We start from the raw sequence: 13,306 nt of genomic DNA on the forward strand, positions 1-13,306 counted from the left end.
AGAAAAGCTATTGAAAATCTACTTTCACCTTTCATTTTCATTTTAAAAATATAGCTAAATTTTAGTATATATTATTATATATTATTAATATATTATTCGGTTACTTTGTTAGGGAATATTAAATTAACCCAAATCGATTGTTTGAAATAACTCTTCTGAATTCTATTTTTCATTAAGGTCCACAAGTTTCATTATCAATTGTCGTTTATGAAGGTTAGGAATGCTAATTGTTTGTTAATATCAAGCACTTGTTTTAGAATTTCATTTACCTTATTAAAGATCTAGGACTATGTCTGTTATCACTACGTTACAATATTCCTTTCTTCTTGGCTTGAATATTTCTTATCTTCGGGCAGCTCATTTGGGGGCCGCCTCTGAGTTTGTGTGATAACACAAACTCTCTTTGTAATTTTGCTTAAATATTACTTTTCGGATGTGCGTTTGTTTCTTGAGCTCTCGTAAAAAAAAAGTTAAAGTTTCCCTTTCAGGTCTTGCTATCTATGGGGCAGATGATGTAAAGGTCACCTGTTTCTGTGGCCCACGGTTAACGAGGGTGTCATGTGGCCGGTACAACGACCATCCGCCTTTACTTTTCCCCAACTAATGTCAGGTACCCATTAGAGCTGGATGGACTCAGAGGCGCCCAAAGATCCCGAAATTAAATCCTAGTCTTCACCAAGATTCGAACCCTGGACCCCCGGTTCGGAAGTCAAGCGCATTACCGCTCAGCCACCGCGCCTCCGCTCTCTTAAAAGTCACCAAAAAACTATTCCTGGTGTTATTAGTATTTGACTTAAACAGAAATGTCTTCATTTAAAAGTTTGTATAAACATTTTTTTACTTCATTTTTCAAGTTAATTTGTCAAATTTGTCTTTCATCAATATTGTTATTATTTTAAATTGTCGTTGAAATTTTTGGACATTTTGATAAAACCCACTCCGTCTATCTGATACAAGTTTTGTCCACGTTATTTCTCCCACTTCCCAGTCTCGGATCAAGTTAAAACTTTGCACAATTATTCCTCGTTTCTTACAAAACATGAATCAATAAACAAATTTACCAACAATTTAATTAATTAGTGGTAATTAATAAAGTGTGATAGAGAAAATGGAAATAAACCTTACAGTATTGACACATGTGGCTGTAAATGTGCAGTTCTTTTTTTTATTTCAATATTTTAAAAATATTTTATTTGTTTTAAAAATACATTTAATGCTAACTTGATATGTTAGCTTAAGCGCAACTGTGGGATTAAGAAAAGGCCACTTTTAATGGAGCGTGTGTGTTTTATGATTTATAGTTTCTAATTATATATTTCTATATTGATTTTAAAAGCCTTTAGATATTTGCAATGAAATTTTGTTAATTTCTCATAAAAAATGGATTTCAAGCTTTAAAGTTAGTTTGTTCTTATTGCAGTTTGTGTGACGAATGTATACGCCTACAAATTGTGTGTTGGGTCCGTTCTATACAGCTCACCAACCGCTGTAGCTCTAGCTTTGGGAGAAATGACATTTGACTTAGTACACCGATAGCCTAGACTTGAAATAGTCATCTGTTTGTGTTGTGGGTGTGTTTGTTGTTATAAGTGTCACGTGAAAGTTTCATGTTCTCTGACATTTGGTACAGGTGATGGGACATACTCTACCTTCTCTCTCTCTGCCTTACACACAGAGTTACCGCCATGTAGTCAAATGGTTCATGATCGTGTTGCACTGTTTTGGACTTGGTGTCAGTGTTGGGGCACTCTCTCTCTCTCGTCTCCCCGAAAGTGCAGTTTTGTATTTCAACAAATATTGTTACTTCTATTGCATCAAACATGTTATTTTTAAACTACATTCTCATCCTTGCCATTTACAAATCATCACAGTTGTGTTTTCTTTCAAATTAAACTATATTCTAATTTTGCTGTGTGTCAGTATAGGATTTTTTGTTTCAATAAGAAGGAGAGACTATAACCCTAACCACCTTGACACATTGTTATGTTTCTCATTATTATTAACATTATATTAATAAATGTTTTACATTTTCACGCTCCGCAAATTGGATTTCTTCTTGTCCTAAAAGTCTAGACTCTTTTGACATATCTGTTTACCTCCCTTTTAACAAAGGACCATGAAATGTGACGCTTTTTTGCTAACAAGTTTAAACCCTTTGTAATCTGACTTATTGTCTCTCAGCATTTCTTCCTTCAGTGCCTATTACTCGCGATTGAAACACAGATCTATAATACACAGTTAACTTAACAATAGACGTACCTGGCCTAGCTCATTTCTTTTATTACACAAGTATAAAATTTGTATTCTCAAAAAGTATTTATTGTGCTCAATATTTAATAGACCAGCAAATGTGTTCCACTAATAACATAATTGTTGATTACGCTATGTATTTAGCTAATATAGTCATTGAATTCGTCCTGTTTTCGACCAATGTTAATAAAACTTTGTACAAATAAGATTTAGAGCTAGGCTTCTGTCGTGGGTAAATACAGGGTCATTGTGTACATACTATTTCACGATTTGAATGTATTAATAAAAACAAAGACTTTCTGAACATTTAAATTGAGTTTTAAACATTTTATAAAGGTTATTAATAGTCTCAAGAATCATATTTTAGATCAAACAACATTTACTTAGGAATCAACATTGAAATAATCAATGTGCATAGTATCTAATATTTGTATTAAGGACAGCTTAAGCATATCATAAAATTAAAAAAAAAAATTAGTTCGTTATTGAATTGTACATTATACATGTTATCAAAGCCCTATATCAAAATGCAAAATAGCTCAGTACTTCTGAACAACCAAATTGTAGAAAGTTTTAGGACATCCATAGGAGGGCGGTAAGGATGCATTCTCTCTCCAGCTCTTTTGAACTTATTTCTGGAGCATATTATGATGGAAACTCTAGAAGGATTTACTCCTAGCTTGACCATAAATTGGCAGCTTATTTCCTATCTCAGGTTTGTAGATGATATAGACCTCATTAGAGAAAATTCAGACGATGTACAAGACTTTACTTCATAACTGGATGCTACAGCTGGAGCAGTTGGCATGGAAATTAGTGCAGAAAAAAGCCCAATACTAGTTTGTGGTTGAGATAGTACGAGATGTTGCATACAGTTGAATGGCCAAACATTAGAGGAAGTTGACTATTTGAAATACCTAGGGGCAAACATAACAAGAGATGAAGGATCAATAAAAGAGATAAAAACCCGCCTAAGCTTGACATTCACTGCCATGAGCAAACTGTGGAAAATCTGGAAGAGTAACATCAGCTTCCAAGTCAAATTAAAGTTGTATTCGTCGATAGTGGTCTCTCTACTTCTATATGATTGTGAACGTTGGACACTGACCGCTGAGGCTGAAAGAAGAATCCATTTCTTTGGGAGTAAACGTTACAGAAAAATGTTGGGTATCAGATACCAGGGAAAAAAAGACGAATGAGTTTGTACTTCTACAAGTTAAGGAGTAAATCCACAATACATATTATATATACATATTATAGTCCTGAAACAAATATTTAGCAAGCAAAAGAAATATATTCTGATGCATAGGGATCGTTCAAGTCTGTTTTTAATACGAGATTTGTCTTTTTTTTTTTAAATCATAGACGCCATGATATCATCAAGTTTTCCAAACAGTCACAGCATGCATGCTATTTTTTTTTACTCTGTCACACATTGCTCAGATAAGCGGTCATTCTCGAAGTTTCGACTGATCAAAAATGATTTAAGAATTTCTATGTTACAGCTAAGGTTGGCTTCACTTTGTGTTCTTTCGGCAAAACGTTTTCAAATAGATGCACTGGTTTCTGACTTTGCTACTTTTTTGGCCCGAAAATTGTTAATAAATGCTAGATCCACTTACTGTTAAATAATGGACATAGAAATAGTTAATAGTTAATAGTTCTCATCAATGTTTAACAGTTTTACACATAGAAGTGTTTTCGTATTGTAGGCCTAAATGTGTATAATGAGAAAAATAACTCATTAGAACATTTGTCTGTTTATTCGAAACATCTTTAGGTCGTTTAATCCTGGAGGTTGTACGAACATCGACTTTTAAGACTTGTATTGTAACGTCTTTTGGTAAACGTACCGACACATTTCAGATTACTCAATTGTACAATCACACACTAAACTCGTCTTATTGGAAAAGAAGAGGGGGGGGGGAATCCAATATATTCTTGAACTCAGCCCACGGTATCTTGCTACGCCACTAATCCGATAATGGGAAGTGGTAGAAAAACCGTGTACAAAAAACAATAAATCCACATAAGCCGCCTCATCTCAATAAGTAGCATTTATTTCCCTTTTGGATACCAACAAAAATTAATTACCAATAATTAACTAATTAATTTTTTTTTGACTGATTCGTGTTTTGCTACGTACAACAAATAATTGTTTTAAGTGTCAATTTGATCCGAAAAAGTTTGTGGAAGAAATAACTGGTACACAATTTGTAACAAACAGATAAACTTTGTAAAAAATAAATAAATGAATGCTGCATAAGACATAATAAGACTAATACTAGTACATAGGAAATTCTTTGTTAACACAGTGTTTGATAATGCACCAATAGCGAGACTAACAAGCACAGTTCAGTGTTGTGAACATTTCAATTCATAAGACTTGAACATTTAACGAACACCTCAGATGTAAAGTATTTACCTTACTGTCAAGTTTTGTACACAATTGTTGCTCTCACATTGCTACATTGACTATATATGCTGTTCTGTTCAGATATGTGATGCGCATTACTTATCCTGGACTATACAGCTTAAAAATTTGTAACAATCTTTAGTCACAAGTTTGTGTTAAATGCTTTCAGGTTTATTTCTTTTTATTTATTTATTTATAAAATCATCAAGTAATAACATCAGATGCCGTTCTCGGGACGCCCCTGTTAAAAAGTCTCTTTAATAAGTCCGTGGCCAGCCCCTCCAATGTCCTTATCACATGAATACAGTTTATTCACGTTTTCCATTATGTCTCATTCCATGTCTTGTTTAGTTTTAGACACACCTGTTTGTATCAAAGGCCGTCTTTGTTGATACCAACCACAGCTGAATCAAAGACCATCAGCATCTAGATTATGTTCAAGTTGTGTATTACTGCTGCATTGAACACAGTGATTGTCCTGTACACTCGTTCTGATTGCTCTCTATACATGAAGTGCTCCACACCTTTGGCCGGGTCTCATAAGTACGTCTGGGCTACAACCCAGTCATCTGTATTTGAAACAGGATTGTTTGTGAAGGGGTTGCCGCGATGCTGGAGAGGGGAATGTCGTCGGTTAAAGACACACTCTTGATCTATTCGGTTCTTACGACCATCAAACATTTGATTTCTTATGCTTCTATGCGACCCTTGTGAAATGTAGATCAACCCCAAAAGGTGTAGCGACGTACAGATTGAGAACCACTAAATGAAGACAATTTGTTTAGGGATTATAGAGTAATTTGTGGACGAGCGCAATTGCATTAAATGTTAACAAAAAGCATAATAGAACACATTTGTTTAAAAAAAGAAAGAAAACAAAGGAGATTATGTTCTCACACAAACTCGAGGCGCCGCTATCAAGCAATACAGGTTTACTGTTAGGTTAGGATGTTTGTGTGTGTGTGTGTGCGACGACCATGACGATGAAATGAGATGGCAATACCGCTTTCTGTTTGACAGACTATAGTAGATAAATCTCCCTAAACATTTTCAACATTTTAGTTCATGTATTCCCTAATGTTCTTTTGAATAACTTATTTCTACAACTAACTAACAAGGATGTCAACCTTATTGAAGAAACGTTTCGAAATGATTAATTAATAGTAATCATAATAATAGCATAGCTGTATATTCAAAAGTTATATATTTTAATTTCTAGTCTGATTACCCCCCTTCTGAATTGAAATATAGGTTTCTCTTTTTATTTGTTTGATCGTCAATTTATACTTTTGGGTAAAGCTGGTTCAAGTTTTCAATATCGTCTATCCCCCCCCCCCCCCCCCTCAACCGTTCAATATTTTTGGATCTTCGATTGTCCAGACTAGCAGCAATTCAAATCTTTGTTATCACAGACCAGGTGGATGATCCAATCTGTGCAGACACAAACTTTGTTAGGTTGTACATTGTCTGTAAACAGATTATTTTGTGTATCCCAGGCCAACCTTTGCCGCAGCCAGTCTCCTTGTAAGGTATGCACTCTACTTGATAAAGAAAACGCTAGTTTAGTAAATAGTTTTGTAACTAATTACGTACGAAGAGAGAAAAAGACGTTAGTTTATAGTTTTCGCCCCCCCCCCCAACCCGGTATCTTTAAGAGAAACTTTATTTCCAGCTTAGATTGATGCATGCAGACTTCGCATAAATTTAAGCATCATTATACTAAGCTAACTTTGAACTTGCATTCTTGGTCATGTGTGTATGGGCTCTGGATTGTTGTCTCCGTATTCTGAAAAAGAAAACGAAATTAGAAATGACTCAAACAATTGATTTTAAGGAGATAAACAGTTCATGTAAATGTTCCAATTCACTTTTGGAAGAAATAATGAGTTACTAGTATTAAATAACTACAGTGATTCAGTGCCGACAACTCTATCTATACTTCCTTTGTTCTAAATTAGAAATAAAATTAAACAAGGTTACAAAAGACCGGTACGTGACGTTTTGGCGCCGCCGTTTTGGCCCCGCCGTTTTGGCGACGGGACGTTTTGGCGCGAGCCGTTTTGGCGACGCCGTTTTGGCGCGAACCGTTTTGGCGCGAGATATCATTTGGCGATTATCTAATAAGCACGTAGCTTTTATAACAATGTTTATTTAACTCTACCATAATATTTTATGTATAGTATGAATTCTAATACCGTTCAGCGAATTGTTGTTTTTTTTTAATTATAAAGGTTTTGCTTATTTCATGAATATAGGCCTATAGTAAGTCAGATTCCTGAATGGTAATGACATGCTATATGTGAGTTCTGCTAATCGCACTGGATGATATTTTTGGATTTCTTTAAAAATATTTTTTTTTATTTGACATTAGTGTAATATACGAACTAGCTAATTGTCACACTTTAATATAACAAAAACCATGTTAACATCTAAAGCTCTATTACGCTGAATGACGACAATAACTCCACACATAGTAAAGATCAAGATACGGAATGTGGTCAGTACAAACTCTAACGTGAATCCACAAATATAAACAAACACTATGGGCGACAATAGATAGAAACAATTTCACGACACTAAGATACTTTGAAAAGATATATTTTGAGAAATTGGGTAGGGGTGATTTGGGTGACACATCTCGCATTGACGCAGGTAGAGTTAAACAAATGAAGACAAGACCAGCACCGAGCACTGGTCGTTGGCGTCATGCGTCTGGCGATCATCTCCTTGGGAGTGGTCATTACATGTGACTTTTTTGAAAATAAAAGTGTGCCACTTAATAAACACACATACACAAGCCAAAATGTTTATTAAAGAAAATGATGTGAAAAACAAACACACATTTACATTTAGTACGTGAAAAATATGTCTTAACACAAACACTCATGCAAAACATAGATATGAATAATTCTTTTAAAAGAAATAATACAATAAACGTACATAATGTATTTAGCGCCAAAAAGTCCCGTCGCCAAAACGACCTTCGCGCCAAAACGACGGCGCCAAAACGTCCTGCTTCGACAAAAGACAGTTTGTGTGGAAACACAAACTCAAAATCGGCCCCCGAAGTGGTCCACCCAAGCAGGCTTCAATATTTTCAGAAAGAACATCCGAATGAAATTATATCAAAGACAAATGAGAGATAAGAATGGAGAAGGAAGGTTAATAGATCTTGTGTAGTGCCCCAACGGTCCTGCAGATCAAAGGATAGGTGAAAGTGAATGTAAAGTGTCATGTAGCCAGCACAACGACCAACCGCCTTTACTTTTCCCCAACTAATGTCAGCTACCCATTAGAGCTAAGTGGACTCAGAGGCGCCCAAAGATTCCAAAGTTGAAAATCCCAGTCTTCACCAGGATTCGAACCCGGGACCCCTGGTTTGGAAGCCAAGCGCTTTACCGCTCAGCCACCGCGCCTCCCCTGGCCTAACTGATGTCTTATAATTGATGAATTGAAAAGGCTATATCTTAAAAAAAATAAAATAAAATCCGCAATAAAAAAAAAAGTTCATAAAAATGAAGTTTACAATATTACTATTCGTTTTAAATTAGGTCTAACTTATAATGCATACTAATTAGCTTTTTCTCTTTAAAAAACTGCTTGCATAACTGATTTAAAAAATTAGATTTTTCGCTTTCAGAAAAAAAAAAAGTAGCCGTTGCATCAGAACTTTGAATGGTCTAAAATATTGTGATGTCGGATTTTCAATATCTTTTCTAGTTTACGAGATCTAAACGGGAAGGACGGACAGACATTTCGCACAAAACTAATAGCGTCTTTTCCCCTTTCGGGGGCCGCTAAAAATATAGTACTGCTAATGTACGTTACGTAAAGTATCTGAGATGAAATTTGAGAGAGAGCCGTATTGGGAAGAGGTTGAACCGTTACCAACTTTTTTTTTAAAGTATTATTTATGTGTTAACTTAGTTACCTTAAAAGATTGTTTCATATTTATGGGACAGTATGATGCAATATTTATCAAGTTATTTATTTTGTAAAGGATTTGAGCGTGATACTGTGTAGCCTGGTAAAGCGTGGCGTCCCAAATGCCTCATTGACTATTTTCATGACCTTTATCTTTCCCCTTTGCCATGCATAGAATCTTTTATCCAGAGACCAATCCGAACCCCTTGTTCTGCCTATTGTTAGTTTGTTTGGTTATATAAGGTTTTGTTGTACACTCCCGTGCTCAAAGACACACTCGCATGGATACTTTTGTTTACTAAATGAAATTGTAACTTTTTTTGCATGGGAGTACTGATAATGTCATGACTGTATGATAGGTACCCTGTAATGACTTATTTCACAGTGGACGTGTTACACATCATTTGATAAATCTTATTACATTCTGACCCTTCAAAGTTCATCCTGGAGTTAGTTGAATAATTGTAGACTCCCCGCCAATGCCAGCAAGGGGTTCTGAAGGAGCTCTGGGAGCCCCGCCGCCAAGCGCTATTTCGGGTATTGAAAGCCAACAAAATGCATATTCTGAGGCATCGACAGTGCATAATCCTGCTATTAAAAAGTTTTATTTCAAAAACCTAATGTGTTGTTCTTACTGACTTAGATCCTCCCGTGCTGTTCGGCGCATTGGGCGGCAAGCTGTTTCCACAAAAATCTGTCACTAGCATTGTCTGAAGCCTCTTGCCACCTGCTCTGAGGACCTCCTTGAAAGTGTGGCGCCAAGTTGTACTAGGATGTCATTGCAACTCTTATTATGCGTAATTCATTTTGTCAAAGAACATGACCCGCAAACCTCGCGACGCTCTGTCACAACCTTACTAAGGGGTCGACTCCCAGTTCGGCATAGGATTTCCTTGATTGAGACCCGATCTCTGTAACTGACTCCTAAAATTTAGTGTCCCACATTTAGTGTTTTTCAATTTCGGCAGATGACTAGACTATTCACTGCACTTTATTAATGAAGCCCAGCCACTAGTAGAAATGTGTAACCTCTCTTGACGACGCTTTTGGAATTAGGTGACTGTAGTTTGCTTTACATTTTATATCGAAAAACGGAAGTTTTATCATCAAAATCGTCTGTTGGCGGGTTTTAAAGTAAAATAATCCCTGGAGTTGTTTTGTTTTTTAAAATTCAAAACCCCATTTAGCTACGCTCATAGAATTTGGTGACTGTAGTTTGCTTTAGAATACTATTGAAAAGAGAGGTTTTTAACCTCAAGACTCTCTGTAGTGGGATTTTAAACTCAAAACCATCAGGAGGGGTTTTTAAATTAAAAAACAACAACATTGGCTTGGCTACTCTCAAAGAATTTTAGTGTGTAATTTGCTTTTTTTTTTATATTGAAGGGGTATATTTTAGCATCAAACCCCTCTGAAGGGGGGTTTAAACTCAAAACCCCCTTGAGCTACGCTCATAGATTTTAGAGTGTGTAATTTGCTTTTTTTTATATTGAAGAGGTATTTTTTAGCTTCAAACCCCGCTGAAGGGGGGGAGGGGGTTAAACTCAAAACCCCTTGGCTACGCTCATAGAATTTTGAGTGTGTAATTGCTTTTTTTATACTGAAGAAGGGGTTTTATCGTAAATTTCATCCTTAGCTGTGCTCTTGGAATTTGGGGATTGTCGTTTGTATTTTTTGTTTTGTTTTGTTTTAAAGAAGAGGGAAATTTAACTGCAAAACCCCCTTGGCTGTGCTGGGGCAAGCGATGGTTTAATATTAAAATCTCACCTAAAATAAACAAAATCAAAGCAAAAAATCAGTCACTAAACTCCTACCCCCCCCCCTCCTGATGGGGGGATGGCGGCGGACAGGGTTCAAGCCCGGAACCATCAAGACGATGAGTGCATACCACACGACAATTCAGCAAGCTTTCGTTAACTGCAACGGAAACTTTAGCGGAACACTTGCCGACTTGTACAAATATTTTTCTGGGTATCAGTAATGTTTTTCAAATTTCTACTTGTGATGTTTGTACCCTCCTCCATCCCTTTTAAACCAGCTTGGGGGGGGGGGGGGTTGGAGGAGCCTCGGCGCGAAGAGTTTTTCTGCATACTGAACTTCAGAAATACAATCTACGTCGTTCTATTTCTCCTAGTGAAACAAAAATGCAGGTCAAATAACGGACCGATATTAAAGTGTTCAAAATATCGAGGCACAGCTAGCGCATCAACTTTTGCAATGAGTTTCATTTTGTCGTAGGATCAACAAAACCTTTTGTTCACATACAAAACACTGAGATAGGCATTCGAGCATTCTGACGTGAGAAAAATTAAAGTTAAAAATTACTCTTTAAAACTACTTGTTTGAGAAACGCTGAGTAATAGTCTTGAGTTCTATGTATGAAACTAAAAGAAAGAAAAGATGTTTCAGCAATAAGATGCTTTTGCTGCATTTTTATTTTTAGACATCCAAAAGATTTTAAATTTGGACTTTTATAAAGTGTCAAGTTGTTTCTTAAAAATCAGTAAATATGTGTATCGTTTCGAAGTGATTACACAATTGTGCCACAGTCAAACTCATTGCTTGTGACTAAAATAAAACGTGTCCTATTGGTAATATACTGACGAAGACGCTTACAATTTGCATGTTACAATTTATGTTATATTGAACCTTAAAAAAATATTGTTAGTTCGGCATTTCAAGGAATTGGAGACGATGTGGAATAGGGAATAGATACATTTTCCCGGTCCAAAAACTGGGGCACCTATCTGGTTCGCTTGTATGTGGTAGACCCATGGACCATACTGACAAGTAGAGACCTGAGTCTATGTGTTACATAGCATTGTCACTGAACCGTGCTATTTGGCTAGACAAACCGATTAGCTATTAGTGTCCTTTGTTTTGAGACAACAATAGCCACAATAGGCCATAGAAACAAGTATGTGCGTGCTTGTGACGTGTTGACTTAGTTTTGATATCGGCGAGGTACGTTAGGCATGCCACTTCGCTTGTCGCCGGACATGTTGGTTGGTGAGTACAGTTTGCCCACGCTAAACCGCCTCAGCTGATGTTCTCCTTACATTGTAAAGTAGAATGATGCCCGTAATACTTTTATCACATAATATCGGCTTCCGAGGAATCGATCAGTCCAGCTAACGATTTCTACACAAGACGCTTCCTCGAAATGTTTCTGGACGTCTATTTCTTTAGTCAACTCTCTAGTGAATACAAAGAAACATTTGAGTCGAGTGTGAGAATAACTACTGAAAGTCTGTTCAAAATAGACTTATTTAATTCTAAGATGATTATATTTTGAAAAATTATAACAGTCAAACCAGAATTTCACTGTGTAGCCAATAAGCTTGTATTTTGTTTCCTCAAAGATTAAATCGTTAGAGCCGTTTTTGAATTCTTTGTCCAGGTTCCACACAGTCTCTTGAACCTATGTAAAATTTGCAAGCTAATAAAATTAATTATAAAATCGGCTTATATATTAAATTTTGAAAATTCACCGATTTGCTTTAAAAAACAAACAAATATGTAGCCGTTGCAGCAGAGCTTTGCATGAGTTCTATTTCAATAGTCTTTCTAGTTTTTTTAGATCTAAACGGGACGTACGTACGGACAGACAAACCACACGAAAATAATAGAGGCTCTGCCATTTCGTGAGTTGATAGAAGAAAAAAAAGGTTAAACTACAAGTAAATGTATTCAATTTAACTTAAGTATGTCTAATTTATTTTGAAATATTTTCTTGTTCATTCAAGTTTTTTTGTTTTTTTTTAAAGTATAGTCATGAAAAAAACCCAACTTACTATTGACCTGAAATTAAAAACAGAATACCATTCTTCTGTATCAATGGATCAGTTTTATTTAAGCTTTGGATAGCTTGTTTGGATAGTTTGAATAGTTGTATATAGTGGATAACGAGTGAATAAATTAGATAATTGGATAGATATATTCTGGTCATGATCACGGTGATTAACAGACGCTGTTCATTGTTAATGCCATTTTGATCGTGTTGCAGCATTAGGTGCATTGTTTCCAGCACATGGTCAGAACCACGTCCGTTATTGGTTTGAATTTCTTCTCTTGATTAGAATAGTGTACGCCGACATGCCCAGCATAGAGAATCGAAACGGTATTAAAAGATTACATAGCGCGTTTAGTAGCGAGAGTATCTTTCTGTTCTTTTGACTTGATCTTCACAGACTTAGATCCTACCTCGCCGTTCGGCGCATTAGGCGACAATCGGCCTCCATAGAAATCAGTCTCAAGCAATGCTTGCAACCTCTACCCAACTGGTATCCACTGGATTGCACAGAACTCACGGACGTTGTTCTAGTATTTGGAAAGGTTTGAAGAGCTACTTTTTGGATGACCGACTGTTAGAGTCCTGGACCAGTGCTTGACATTGACTTCAATACAATCTCTTTAGTTTTATGTTATCTTAGGTATGAAATGACTGTTAGAGTCCTGGACCAGTGCTTGACTTTGACTTCAATACAATCTCTTTAGTTTTATGTTATCTTAGGTATGAAATGACTGTTAGAGTCCTGGACCAGTGCTTGACTTTGACTTCAATACAATCTCTTTAGTTTTATCTTAGGTATGAAATGACAGCATGATTTATTAAGGCGAAGATAATCACTTTGTCCCTCTCTCTCTCTCTCTCTCTCTCTCTCTCTCACTCTTTTTTTTAATGTTAGGCAGATGTTTCTGATATATGATAAGCAA

General features: G+C 36.1%; 1 protein-coding gene across 4 annotated transcripts in view; it reads left to right on the forward strand.

Annotated features, from left to right (window-relative positions):
• LOC106067274 (alpha-1,6-mannosyl-glycoprotein 2-beta-N-acetylglucosaminyltransferase-like) overlaps positions 1 to 13,306 on the forward strand; it is a 62,255-nt gene that overhangs the window by 22,378 nt on the left and 26,571 nt on the right. Inside the window, exon 1 of one of the 4 annotated variants that reach the window (XM_056027519.1) lies at positions 12,463 to 12,925. The exons of the other annotated variants lie outside the window; for them this stretch is intronic. The gene's annotated coding sequence lies outside the window, so the exon portion shown is untranslated. Of the gene's footprint in view, positions 1 to 12,462; positions 12,926 to 13,306 lie in introns of those variants that run through there. 4 annotated transcript variants of the gene reach the window in all.

Source organism: Biomphalaria glabrata, chromosome 1 (assembly GCF_947242115.1).
Source record: "Biomphalaria glabrata chromosome 1, xgBioGlab47.1, whole genome shotgun sequence".
Taxonomy (NCBI): Eukaryota; Metazoa; Mollusca; class Gastropoda; family Planorbidae; genus Biomphalaria; species Biomphalaria glabrata.